Genomic DNA, 12,984 nt, shown 5'->3' with positions numbered 1-12,984 from the left:
TTTGCATTATTTCAGTAGTTATTTATTCATTTTTAGATTGATATGTCACACTCCTGTAATAGGACTGTCATACCGGGGCAGCTGCCATGCCCCCTGGTGACAGTTAGACTCCCACACCATGCTAAGATGTGCTCCCTTTGTTTTCTCCTGCCATGTCTCGATCTTACCAATAATATTCAGAAATGGAGACTGCCCAAAAGTTTTAAGGTGCACCATAACCTGTTTTCTGATCATATATGTCTCTTGATATTTGGGCCCTTCTGGCCTGCATGTGCCTCCCAATTACAACCTCCAAAGCTATTCTACAGCCCTGCCTATGCTTCACAGGTATTCCCACTCAACACAAACCAACAGGCTAGCTTTCTGGGGCCTCAGCCTTCCTGGCTTGCACCCCAACTACTTTGGCTGATCCCTCTGGCCTAGACCTGATGCACTGGGCCTTGTTTCTTGGGCTCTAGCCCTTATCTCACCTTCCTGGGCTTTTATCACTGCCCCTCACAAGCTCTGGGCCCCATGGCCCCAAACTCTACTCCTCTCTGGGATGTTTGTCTCTCTTCTAGGCTACAGGTCCTTGATCCTTGCTATTGCCTTTCCCAGGCTTTTACCTTGCCCTCCCTGGGCTGTAGGCCCCTGGCCATAGTTACTACCCTTCTCTAGGTTGTAAGGTTTCCAGCCATGTCACTGCCCCCTCCTGGGCTCTGGGCTATCTAGCAGAGCCAGACTGACCACCCTGGCTCAAGTCCTAGTTTATATGCTGCTCCAGCTCTGCCTACTTCTGGTCAGGTGGCTTGCAGTAGTACTCGGTCTCATTGTACTATTGCTGTGCTACCAGTGCAGCAATAGGCATCCAAAGCTTCTAGCCTCTACCTGCTTATCTCTTTGCAGCTTGACTTTGTCTGTCCCTTGAAAAGCTGTCTACTATGTTTTTTTCCCCTCTTAAAAATAACAGGATCCCCAGCTCTCCTGTTACACTCCCCAGAAAGGTTCAGGATAGCTTACAATACAACACACAAGATAAAATATAAAAACAGGTCTCACATCACTTCTAAAAGTTGTTCTGCTTCATACCCTATTGCCTGCTGTAGAAATCCTTAATGCGGCACTCCGTTAGCAATTCTGCTGGTGACGTAGGAAAGAAAATGGAGGAAGTGTAAGAGACCTGCATTAACTCAGTAGTGCTCAACCTTCTGGCTCCATGCGTTGGATGAATGGCATGGGGCCAGTCCAAAGGCCGGATCCATTGGGTGGGGTTGGACTGCAGGCTAGATCCAGTATCAGGTCAGCACTTGGATGAATCCATGGAGAGGCTGCACCCATGAGACCCAGCTACAGACCAACCCTGGACACAGGCCTGACTCTGTGCACCAGATCTGGCACATCCTAACTCTGCACACCAGCATCATACAATGTGCAGAGCTGTAACATCTGGCCCATAGAGCTCCCCATAAATACATAAATTTGGCAGCAGGGAGCAGTAGTAGTTAATTGTTCCAAGAGCCCTGTCAATTAACACTGCCACCACCAAATGTTTGGACCCTTGGGGAGCCCTGCATGCAGACCACATGGTCCCATAAGCTAAATTCAGCCCACAAACTGAAGGCTGAGCATCTTCACATTAATTAACTCCATCATCATGCTTCTTAGTTCTTTCAGAAAGCAGAAGCCTATTGACCAATGGAGTGAGTGGACTGAGAGCATTAAAAAAAACCAACTTTGCATAGGACTTGTCTTCATTAAAAAAAGAGCAAGGCTTATTCATCATGAGTATGTGAATTTCTGTCGGTTAAATGGTAGTTTATTCACATGCAGTCCATAGCTTTCTGCATCTGGGGAGGTATGTTGTGAATAGGAGTTTTCAGTGGAATGAAACTACTGCTAAATTACTATCGTTTAGGATTCTACTTACTGCAGGATAGAGTTGACATGGAAAACAGTTACAACGTATCAGTTTGAAACACAGTAGGCTTCCCCCCGGGCTGGTGGGGAAATACCTGGGCAGACTAGGTAGGTAGAGGTAGTCTGCCTACTACAGCAACTGTTCTTGGTTGAGTCCAGCTCCCTGTACACCTACTCCCCATAGCCACAGCTGAAGATCTGGGGCTGTCCCTTCCTCCAGGACAGCTGGGGACAGTGGCAGTGGCAGGCAGGTGTCCCTTTCCCATACACAAAAACATAAATAGGGAAAGAGGGTGGGGAAGGATGGGTAAGTGCTACTGAGCACAGAGGAGAAAGGAGGGGTGGTTGAAGCACTGCGGTGGGGAGGGATTCTTACCCAGTTGGGAAATTAAAAAAAAGTCCCTGTATGCTTCTTCCAATGGCATGCCTCAGACTCTGTAGGGAACCCAGGTGTTTGAGGCTGTGGGGAGCCAGAGCTGCTGAGCTACACCATGGAAAGGGAGACATGAACATGCATCCTCTGAATCCTCCCCTGAAAACTATGTATAGGGTTAAGGGTTCACTTGTACAAGCCAAAAGAACAATTCAATGGCAGATCTTTTTTCTTTGTTACATAATTTAAATCACTTCAGTGGCCCTGTGTTTGAAGGGGTTTAAATATCCCCAAAACAGAACAAAGAATAGGGAAGGGATCACAGGGACTGCTGGAGCAAGGGGATCACAGGGACTGCTGGAGCAAGCAGCTGATCCGCAAAAGGGACTGAGTGCCTTGACTGAAAAAAGGCAGAAGGCAGTAAAATAACATCAAATTCTAAAAGGCTGCTTTTTGAAGTTTTTTGTGCAATCCCTGTATAGCTTTCAGTCTCTGTCTCAACCCTCCCAAAAGATTCTCCCAAGAACATGTGTTTTTAGGGAGTGAGGATGTTGCATGTCCAAGTGCCCTGGAGACAGGGCTCCTATGCACAGTTCTGGATCCAAAGAATAGTAGTTTAAGATTATTACAGGGCCTCTTTACCAGACTTTATGCTGAAGTAGTGTGCAGTAGCTTCCCTTTAATTTAATGATCCCACTAGAATAACATGGCAGGCTGTATGTTACATGTAGCATAACCCTCCACATCCTAAGCAGAACCCATTTATGGGACATCTGAAGTAGCAAGGAAGACTCAATGAATTCTGATTTTCTTGTTAATTTGCTCATTTGTCTAAATAACCAATTTGCTAGGTGTGGTTTGCTATTTATACCCTTTTTTATAATCTTTGGAACTGTCCTGTTGCTAACATCACTTTGTGCCTGAGAAATTAGAAATGTGTTTTCCAGTGGTTCAAAAGACAGTGCACCCCCACCCCCTGACCCTCCAACCTAAATTGCCTGAATTTTTTGCTCTGTTCAATCACTGTATCTATTTCCAATTATTCTATACTGGATAGAATTAGCCCCCCTCTATACATTATACTGAAGGCATGATTAATAAGGTTAGCATGCCTTGGGTTGTGACCCAGCTACACATTCAATCAATTAATGGCTTGATAAAACAATCAATAAACTACAAAAGTAACCCCACAAAAAAATATGGGTACACCACCCGCTGCCAGCCCTGCATCTGACAAGGTTTGCAATGGTGGCTGCACTGTCAACTCCAGGGCTTGCAGAGGAGAGAACGCTGCCCCCTGAGAGCCTCTTTGGATGCAGGGCTTCAGTGGGAGCAGCGTTTTTAGCTGCAGGGCTCGCAGCAGGGGCAGAAGGAAGAATGCTGTTGCCTCTGAAAGCTTCCTAAGGTGTGGGGTTTACAGCAGCAGCAACATTCCCTGCACTGCCTCTGCTGTGAGCCCCACAGCAGCAGCCTCTCAGGAGGCTGACAGCAGTGACAGCATTTCCCCAGCCTGCCCCTGCTATGAGCACCACAATCCATGCTGGCTTCAGGGGTCACAGTGAGGGCAGTGTAGGGAATGCTGCTCCCACTGTGAGCCCCCCTGAAACCTGACTGTTCTGGGGCTTTCAGCTGTGGGAGCTGGATCCCGGGCTCCCTCTTCACTGGCTATAAGGCAAGAAGCAAGGTGGTGTGTATTGCACGCTAGAGCTTATTGCACCTTTACCTACAGATGTAAAGCTGCCCTTAATATCTTAATAGTTCATTTTGTTTTCTTTTTCCTTTAACTACAGCCTTTAATATTGACCTATGTGGCAACGAAAGAGGAAATTGTTTGACCAATCTCATTACCTTCTATGACCAGGTGACCTATCACCTGGACCAGGGAGAAGAGATTGATGTCTTATATCTTGACTTCAAAAAAGCTTTTGATCTGGTATCCCATGATCACCTCTTGGCCAAACTGGCCAGTTGTGGCCTTGGCTCCACCACGATCCGCTGGCTGGGAAATTGGCTCCGTGGTCAGACCCAGAGGGTTGTGATTGATGGCAGTCACTCATCATGGTGCCCATTGGGGTCGCTCAAGGCTCTGTCCTTGGACCCATACTGTTCAACATCTTCATTAACGATGTGGACATTGGAGTCAAGAGTGGACTGGCCAAGTTCGCCGATGACACCAAACTTTGGGGCAAAGCATCCATGCCAGAAGATAGCCGGGTGATCCAGGCTGACCTGGACAAACTCAGCAAATGGGCAGATGAGAACCTCATGGTGTTTAAGACCGAAAAATGCAAGGTTCTCCACCTTGGGAGGAAAAACCTACAGCATCCTTATAGGCTCGGCAGTGCTACATTGGATATTACTACAGAAGAAAGAGACTTGGGGGTCATCATTGACCACAAGATGAACATAAGCCTGCAATGCGATTCTGCGGCTAGTAAAGCGACCAAAACGCTGGCTTGCATCCATAGATGCTTCTCGAGCAAATCCCGGGACGTCATTCTCCCCTTGTACTCAGCCTTGGTGAGGCCGCAGCTGGAGTACTGCGTCCAGTTTTGGGCTCCACAATTCAAAAAGGATGTGGAGAAGCTTGAGAGAGTCCAGAGGAGAACATGATCAGAGGTCAGGAAAACAGATCTTACGATGATAGGCTGAGAGCCATGGGACTCTTTAGCCTGGAAAAGCGTAGGCTCAGGGGTGATCTGATGGCCACCTATAAGTTTATCAGGGGTGACCACCAGGATCTGGGGAATGTTTGTTCACCAGAGCACCCCAAGGGATGACTAGGTCGAACGGTCACAAACTCCTGCAAGACCGTTTCAGGCTGGGCATAAGGAAGAATTTCTTTACTGTCCGAGCCCCCAAGGTCTGGAACAGTCTGCCAGCAGAGGTGGTTCAAGCACCTACATTGAACACCTTCAAGAGCAAATTGGATGCTTATCTTGCTGGGATTCTATGACCCCAGCTGACTTCCTGCCCTTTGGGCAGGGGGCTGGACTCGATCTCCCGAGGTCCCTTCCGGCCCTGATGTCTATGAAATTAGAAATTATCATGTGCCCCCCTGTCATTTCTCTGGCTAGAAAAGTGCTTAGAAAAGCACATCTAATATTCTGCATATTGTTTTATACTCCTATTGGATAGAAAAACAATCCTAAATGCAGTGGAGAGTGGACTGATGGTTGTGTTGATTTGGAATTGCAAACCCCTGCTTAGAAAAGTGAGCTGATGGAGTCATGCAGATCCAGACAATTTAATGCTGGTGGTATCCAACCTGCTTCTGCTGGCTACTGCATTCTGTACTCCTCAAAGGAAGCAATGGGATTACATGTGTAATTAAACAAGCTGTCCAATCCTAAAATGTTATGAATGAATAAAATCCCATTACTCTGCAGTGACAGACCTGACATTTCTTTGAAACCAGTTTAAGCTCTTGCTTTAAGCTTTGTGTGGCATCAATATCACTGGACTTAGGTACTTGACAGAATTGTTCTATATCCCTATAGGATAAAACAACAAGATGAAAGGCAGGGGAGAGTGGACTGATGGGTCTGTTGACTTAGATTCAGACCTCCCAATTGAAGGCTTATTCAAAAAGTAATTGCAAAACTTTCTGCAAACATCTGCTGAGAGAACCAATAATTATTAATGGATCTTCTGGGTTTAAGGGCCTGTCTGTGGAAGTGACAAGAGTTGCAAAATGGCTCCTTCCTCTGGTGATAATTGTGAAGAAATAAGCCACATTTCTTATCTTAAACCCTAAGATTTTGACCTAGTCTCATGCTATTTTCATGTTTCGTAAGAGAAATAAAGTAAAGAGAAATAAACCCAGGTTAGGTACTTGGGTGACTTAGAAAAAAAACATCAAACAAAGTTCCTCTTTCACAAAAATGCCCCACTTTAAAGAGAGAAAAATGTATGTAGAGAGAGAGGGAAACGGGGGTATAGATGAATATTAAGACAGGAATAATATTGGAGAATCTCAACAAGATCCAAGTGATTTGTTTAAGTTATAAGCAGGTAAGGTAATTTGAATCTAGGTCCAGTTTTATCACACCTACTAGCCAGTTTTCATATCTATTAGAAACATAGAGATGGGATTGGGTTATATGACATACAAATGATATTAGACTAGGCCCAAGTTTATTAATAGTAAGTTTGGGCTTTTTTTTAAATTTTTTTTTGTAAATGAACAAATCAATAAAAAAGAGCCAGAATGCCAAATCACAGGATCAAAAATGTTTTTTTCTTTGGGAGATAGAGCTGAGAAAAGAGATAAAGTTCCAGTCTTCAACAAAAGTACACACTCCCTAAACAAAACCCCAGGAAACCAGTAGTTTATGAGGGAGAGTTAAGGAGTGTCCACATAACATAACAGCTATTAAACAGATAATAAATACCACCATTTGAAAAAGTTATAGTGTTCTAGCTATCATTAAAAATACAGAGAATGCATCAAGTTGGAGGAATCAAGTCAATGAATCCCTTACTAAATACGTAAACAATAATAATAATAGCAGCAGCACTGAGACTAGTTCAAAAGGAAATATGTTTCCTTGCTTTCAGAATTTTCATTACTGGAGTTTAGGCACAACAAGGAACAAAATAGGACCCGTTAGCAACTTTAAAAAAAATGGATCTTGCATTAAGGACTCTCAGTACATATTGCAGCTGTGCTATGTAAGTTCCAACTAGCAATTCTATAACTCTTAAAAGTTTTGAGATTTCCTTAAAGACTCAGTTTCTAGATATCTGCACTCAAACAACAAGATTAGCTTCCATTTAAAAAAAAAACAGTTTCTAGCATTCATGGTCATTGATAAATGTTTAGAAAGTTGCACCCTAAAAGTTAAAACAACAAAAGCAGAAAACAAGTACAAATAAACCCAAACTATATTTTAAAAATCAAATAAATGATTTTTCCCCCTTACAGACCTAAGAAAGGATGCTGTGATACCCAGAAGCAAACAGCCATCACAAATAGACAGTTGGTCCAATAAAAGATTTCACCCACATACATCTTTGAAACTTGCATTAAAAAAAAAAAAATCAAGATTTTAAAGCCTCTTATGTTTGTTTTGTTTTTTATGTCTGGCCTTTGCTTTTTGAATGCTGACAATACTTTGGATTCCTCCTACAGAAACGTTACTTTGAAGGCATTAATGAGGGTATACTTAGTGTTGACAATGTATATGGCCTCTGCCAGACCAGGTAAAGACTGAATGGGCTCTGATATGCCTTCCACACAGTCATGTTTCCAGCAGTGCCACACTATTTATTAGTCAAAGGGTGAAACTAAAACACGCATGAAGAATGGTAAAGGGTCTTGCTGTTAGGAAATTCACCACCAGCAGTTTTTACGTAACACACATTGTTGTCTTAGTAGAAATTCAAGATAAGTGTGTTAAGTGCTACTGTATAAAAGGAAGCTCTGGAAAGCCAGAGCTCTAGGCTTGTAGATATTTCTGCTTTTGAAACTGATCAGTAGCAAATCTGCCAACTTGAGTGCATCTGCATGAGATGTGGTAATGTGCATTAGCCTAATCTAATGCACATTAAGTGCATACAGCTACATGTGCAGGCCCTTAATGTGCATTAAAAATGGCAAATTAAGGCATGATTAGTTAAAGCGCATTAATACATGTGTAGACACAACCCAGCACTAACTTTAGTGTGGCTAGCCTGAGCCCAGCCCCAGGGCTTCTGGCTGGCTGGCCACTTCTCCTCCCCTAGGGCTGGGCTGCTCTCTGACAGTCCCTAGCTTCAGGCTATTAAAGCCAGCAGCCTTTATGTGCTGTAGGGCACACATTTTGTGCTGTGGGGGCCCTGGACAGGCCACAGGCTGTCTCTGCCTGGCCTGTCCCCCTCCAGAGCTTCTGTTTGGCCATAGGTCAGTGTTGCAAAGGGCTGCAGTTTGCCCAGCCCTGAGATCCCTCCAGTGCTGCTACCTGGCTGTCTCTGCCAGCAGGGTCAGCACGTGCTCCTATGGATGCAGGTCCTGTGGTGAAGCCTCTGCCATTTAGCTCCCAGTCCCTAGCCCAGTCCCTGGCCAGTGGCACACTGGGCACTGCTGGCAGCCATCCAGACCATCCACACAGGGATAGGATGGGGCCCCAGAAAGCCAGCATGGGAGGACCATGTTGTCCTCCTCCTCCCTATTGAGCCCTGGACTCACCCACATGCGCATGCCCATGCCAATTACCAGGGACCCCAAATGGACCCGGGAGGAGGTGCTTAACCTTGTGGTGCTCTGGGGCTGTGATGATATGCAGAGGCAGTTCATGTGGTGTAGGCACTCAAATGCCCGCATTTACAAGACCCTGTTGGGTGGGATGAGAGATTGTAAGTAGGGTAGTAAATCTAATTAGATTGTTTGCTTACATAACTGTTAGGATTTGAAGCATTCTAGCTCCTAGGTCACAGCTGATTTTCTAATTAAGGATTTTACTCAGGTGTACTTGGTAGCCATATTGGTCTGAGACAAAAAGACATACAAAAAACTAGAACTCTTGGTTCCAAAATGATACCTTTTATTAGACCAACTGGAAAATGGCAAGGACAGTTTTCTTGCCATTTTCCAGTTGGTCTAATAAAAGGTATCATTTTGGAACCAAGAGTTCTAGTTTTTTTGTAGGATTTAACTCAGCACATCCAACCAATCTCTCCTGCCATGACTTGGTGAAAAAAGAAAAAAAAAAAGGGAGCCTTGCTGTTCTTAATGGCTGTTCGTTTCATTGATTTAAGAATTTTCCCCATGCTTGGCTGTTTTTCACATCGCACTTGGCATCTGAGGCTACTGGCTACTTATCACTGTTTTACTCCTTATCTATATTATTCTTGTGATTAAATCTTGGCAAGCTGCAGAGCCAGGGGTCTCTGGTTTCTTACAGGTGCCCCTGTCCTGCACCACCAGCACTCATGATTAGTTGTCTTATGCCCTTGCAGTTTCCCCAACTGAAACAACCGTCTCTCTGCTGGGTCCTGCCAACTGCATATCCTTGCTTCTTGATCTTGGTAAGTGCAGAGCCTCAAAAGGAGAGAGTTACCTACTGTCCTCCTTTACTCCTCCCCAGGCATTGTTTTTTGTTTTTCTCCAAATTGCTTTCTCTGATCTGCTGTCCATTGTGTTCTCTGTCTGTCCCCTAAACTCTCCTCCAGATGTTGGTGGTGTGGTTTTTAACTGCTTTCCATCCCACACCCAGCCAACTGGAACTGCTAGGAGCGAATGAATCTAGATGTCTTTGATCTTCCCATGTCTTGTGCTCTTGCTTCCAGGCTGCTGTCAGATAAGGGTTTATGCTCAGAGCATCCTCTCCAGCACTCTTTATTATCTTAGGGGCCCTTTCCCTGGGTCCCTGGTGTTTCCTTAGGAAGGGCAGCATGATCCTTGCTGCCACAGAGATCAAGAGCACTCTCAGTCAGTGTGACAGTGCCACAGAAAGGTCAAGGTCTTGTGGGCACAGCGGATGGTCATAAACTGAATTTAATTATCAATCCAGTCATACCCAAAAGTCCATGTCCTTTATACAGCTGCTGACCTACTTTCTGGTGCCCTGAGACACAGCCTGTAACCCAGTGAGTAACATCATCAGGGATGGCCTGGATGAGCCCGTGCCCCACTCTGACACCTCCTATGACACCATACTGGAGGAGAGAACCTGCATTTCACCCATGTACAAGCCCTGAGAGTAGTGCTAGGGGTGACCAAAGAGTAGGGGGTATGTGGGTGGCAGTGCAAATGGGCAGGAGCAAGGAGTGCAGAAGGAGGGGAATGGGTAGGGCCTCCCACAGCCAATACCATGACCCCTGAAGGTGGGAACACAGTTGTCCTGGGGTCTGTGCAGCGGGACCAGCAGGGCCAACAGCAGTGTGGGGCGTTTTGTCACTTGTAGGGACCAGGCTGGAGCAGCAGGTTGCTAGGCAATGCTGGAAGGGGCAGGGGCAGCCCTGGTGCAGGAAATCAGGGTGGGCAGGGAGGGAGCTGGCATGTGCTGCTACTATGCTGGGCACAGGACTCCTGGGCAGAGAAGGGACTGGCTAGGGATCAGAACTTTCAGGATGGTTGCCAAGTGTTGGCATCTGGCTCTGGCTTCAACATGGCTGCCAAGTCCTAGTAGCCATGTGGCTGGAAGCTGGAGTTCCCCCAGTGGCCAGAGGGGAAAATGGCAGGGACTTGGGACTAACTTTAGTGCCAAGTTCAGTAACCCCAGCAAGAAATAAATCCACCTGTTTTTTGAAGGAGCCCAGAGGAGGTGCTTGCACCACCTCTGGGGAGAGTTTGTTCCAGACCTTGGAGAGACACACAGTAAAGAATTTTTTTCTTATGTCTAGTCTAAATCAGCCTTCCTGGAGTTTATGGCCATAAGACCTTTTTATCCCTTGAGCAGCTTTGGTGAACAGGTGTTCTCCCAGGTCCTGATGTACCAAGTCCCCGCCTGAGCCTTCTCTTCTCCAGACTAAAGAGTCCCAAGTCCCTCAGCCTCTCCTTGTACATGTGCATGTACATGTGCAGGCTTTCCCTCCAGGCCTTGGATCATATGAGTGTCTCTCCTCTGGACTCTCTCAAGCTTTTTCACATCCTTCCTGAAGTGGGGGGCCCGATACTGGATGCAGTACTCCAGCTGCAATCTCACCAGAGCTGAGTGAAGCAGGACGATGACTTCCCTGGTTTTGCTTAAGATGCATCGGTGGATGCATGCCAGAGTTTGGTTAGCTTTGCCTGCCACCACATCACATTGCTGGCTCATATTCATCTTGTGGCCAATCAAGACCCCCAAGTCCTTTTCAGTCATGGTGCTAGTGAGTGTAGCACTGCCAAGACTGTAAGTATGCTGAGGATTCTTCCTACTGAGGTGCAGCAGCTTGCACTTCTCTGCATTGAAGACCATCTGGTTTTAGTTGGTCCACCTTGAGAGCGTGTTCAAATCGGCCTGTATTCCCAGCCTGTTCTGCAGTGTGATGGCCCGCCGCCTTAATTGGTATCATCCGCAAACTTGACCAGTTTTCACATCTGACTCCTGAAACTAAAGCATTGATGAAAATGTGAAAGAGTACAGTCCCGAGTCCAAGGGACTCGACTGGTAATCCTGTGCCATGTTGATTTGCTCCCTTCAGCTAGTACTCTTTGGTTCCAACCGCATAGACAGTTGCCTAGCCATCAGACCGTATGATGATCAAGGCCACAGTTCCCCAGATTAACCATGAAAACATCAAGGGGAGCTAGGTCAAAGGCCTTCTTGAAGTCCAGATATATGATGTCCACATCATTTCCTTTGTCCAGAGCATATGTTACCTAGTCATAGAGAGAGATGAGTTTGGTTAGGCAAGATCTGGCAGTCACAAAGCCATGTTGGCTGGCATTCAGAACTTTGTCTTCCTTTAGTCCGGTGTTGATGGATCCCTTGATAATTTTCTCCAGAATTTTTCCAGGGATGGACATCAGACTGATTGGACTATAGTTCGCAGGGTCATCCCTGTTCCCTTTCTTGTAGATAAGGACCAGGCTGGCTCTTTTCCTGTCACCTGGGACCTCATCTGAGTGCCACAATTTTTCAAATATCCCTACCAAGGGGGATGCAGTGATGTCTGCCAACTCTTTCAAGACCCTTGGGTATATTCTGTCCGGGCCTGTGGACTTGTGAATGTCCAGTTTCTCAAGCTGTTCCTTCACCTGATCCACATCAATTTTGGGCCAGTCAAAAAAAAAAAAAATCTCAAAAGAGTTCACCAGAGAGTATATCAAGTTAAATGCATTTCAAAATGGGAAGAAAGCATATTCAAATATTAATCCACCATAAAATTTAATCACATAGGTTGCTTGCAGACATTAAAAGAAACAGTGCTTTACTGGAAGCAGCAGTGTGTTACTTCTACCCAACTCTGAAGCATCTGTACAGATCAGGCAATTCAATGGGGCTTTTTGGCACTTTTATCTAAAGATGACTCAATCAACTATTAGATAAAAATGCCAAAAAAGCCCCACTAAAGTACCCAATATATATAGATGCCAGGCAAACCAGATCCAACTGACACAGTGCATCTTTTGGGCACATGGGCTTCATGTGGGAGTGTACCAAGTTTAAAAGAAAGCACCTTTTGTTGTTATTTTTTTTAATGTCTTCAAGCAGCCATTATGTATGGCTAGTTGATCTGTTGGACAGTTTAATAATCGACACTGTGGCTGTGTCCAGATCAGTGCACATATGTACTTTGTGACACTTCAAAGGCTTTTGAGGTATTGCAAAATGCATGCAGTGCACATGAAAGGGTTCTCTGCACTGCATATTTGCAGCACAGACAAAAAATTGTTATTGGGAACTTCGGGTATCTAAAAAGAAATACAGCAAAAAGAAACACGGTGTGCCACCTGAAACTCTGACAGATGCCCAGGATGCCATGTAAGGCTTCTGGGGCCAACCCAGGTGCTGTGCCCAGTTTCCTCTACCCAACCCGGGGAAATCTGCCACATGCCAAAGCACGTAGGCACAGGCATACCCAGGGACAAATAGCAGCAGCACAGACATGTGCTGCAGTTATTTGTCCCTGAGGAAATTCATGCTTCCACTTGTAGGGATGCACCTTGTGCCTTTATGTAGTAGGACAAAATAAAAATAGAAGGAAAAATACTATAAACTTCTACTATACTACCATATTTTTCTCACATACAACATACCATTGAATAAGATATGCACCTTTTTTTTGAAAGGCAGAATGAAAAAAAA

The sequence above is a fragment of the Crocodylus siamensis genome, chromosome 3 (genome assembly GCF_052110815.1).
Source record: "Crocodylus siamensis isolate JL-2025a chromosome 3, ASM5211081v1, whole genome shotgun sequence".
NCBI classification, from domain to species: Eukaryota; Metazoa; Chordata; order Crocodylia; family Crocodylidae; genus Crocodylus; species Crocodylus siamensis.
Note: the sequence above shows the minus strand (reverse complement) of the source record.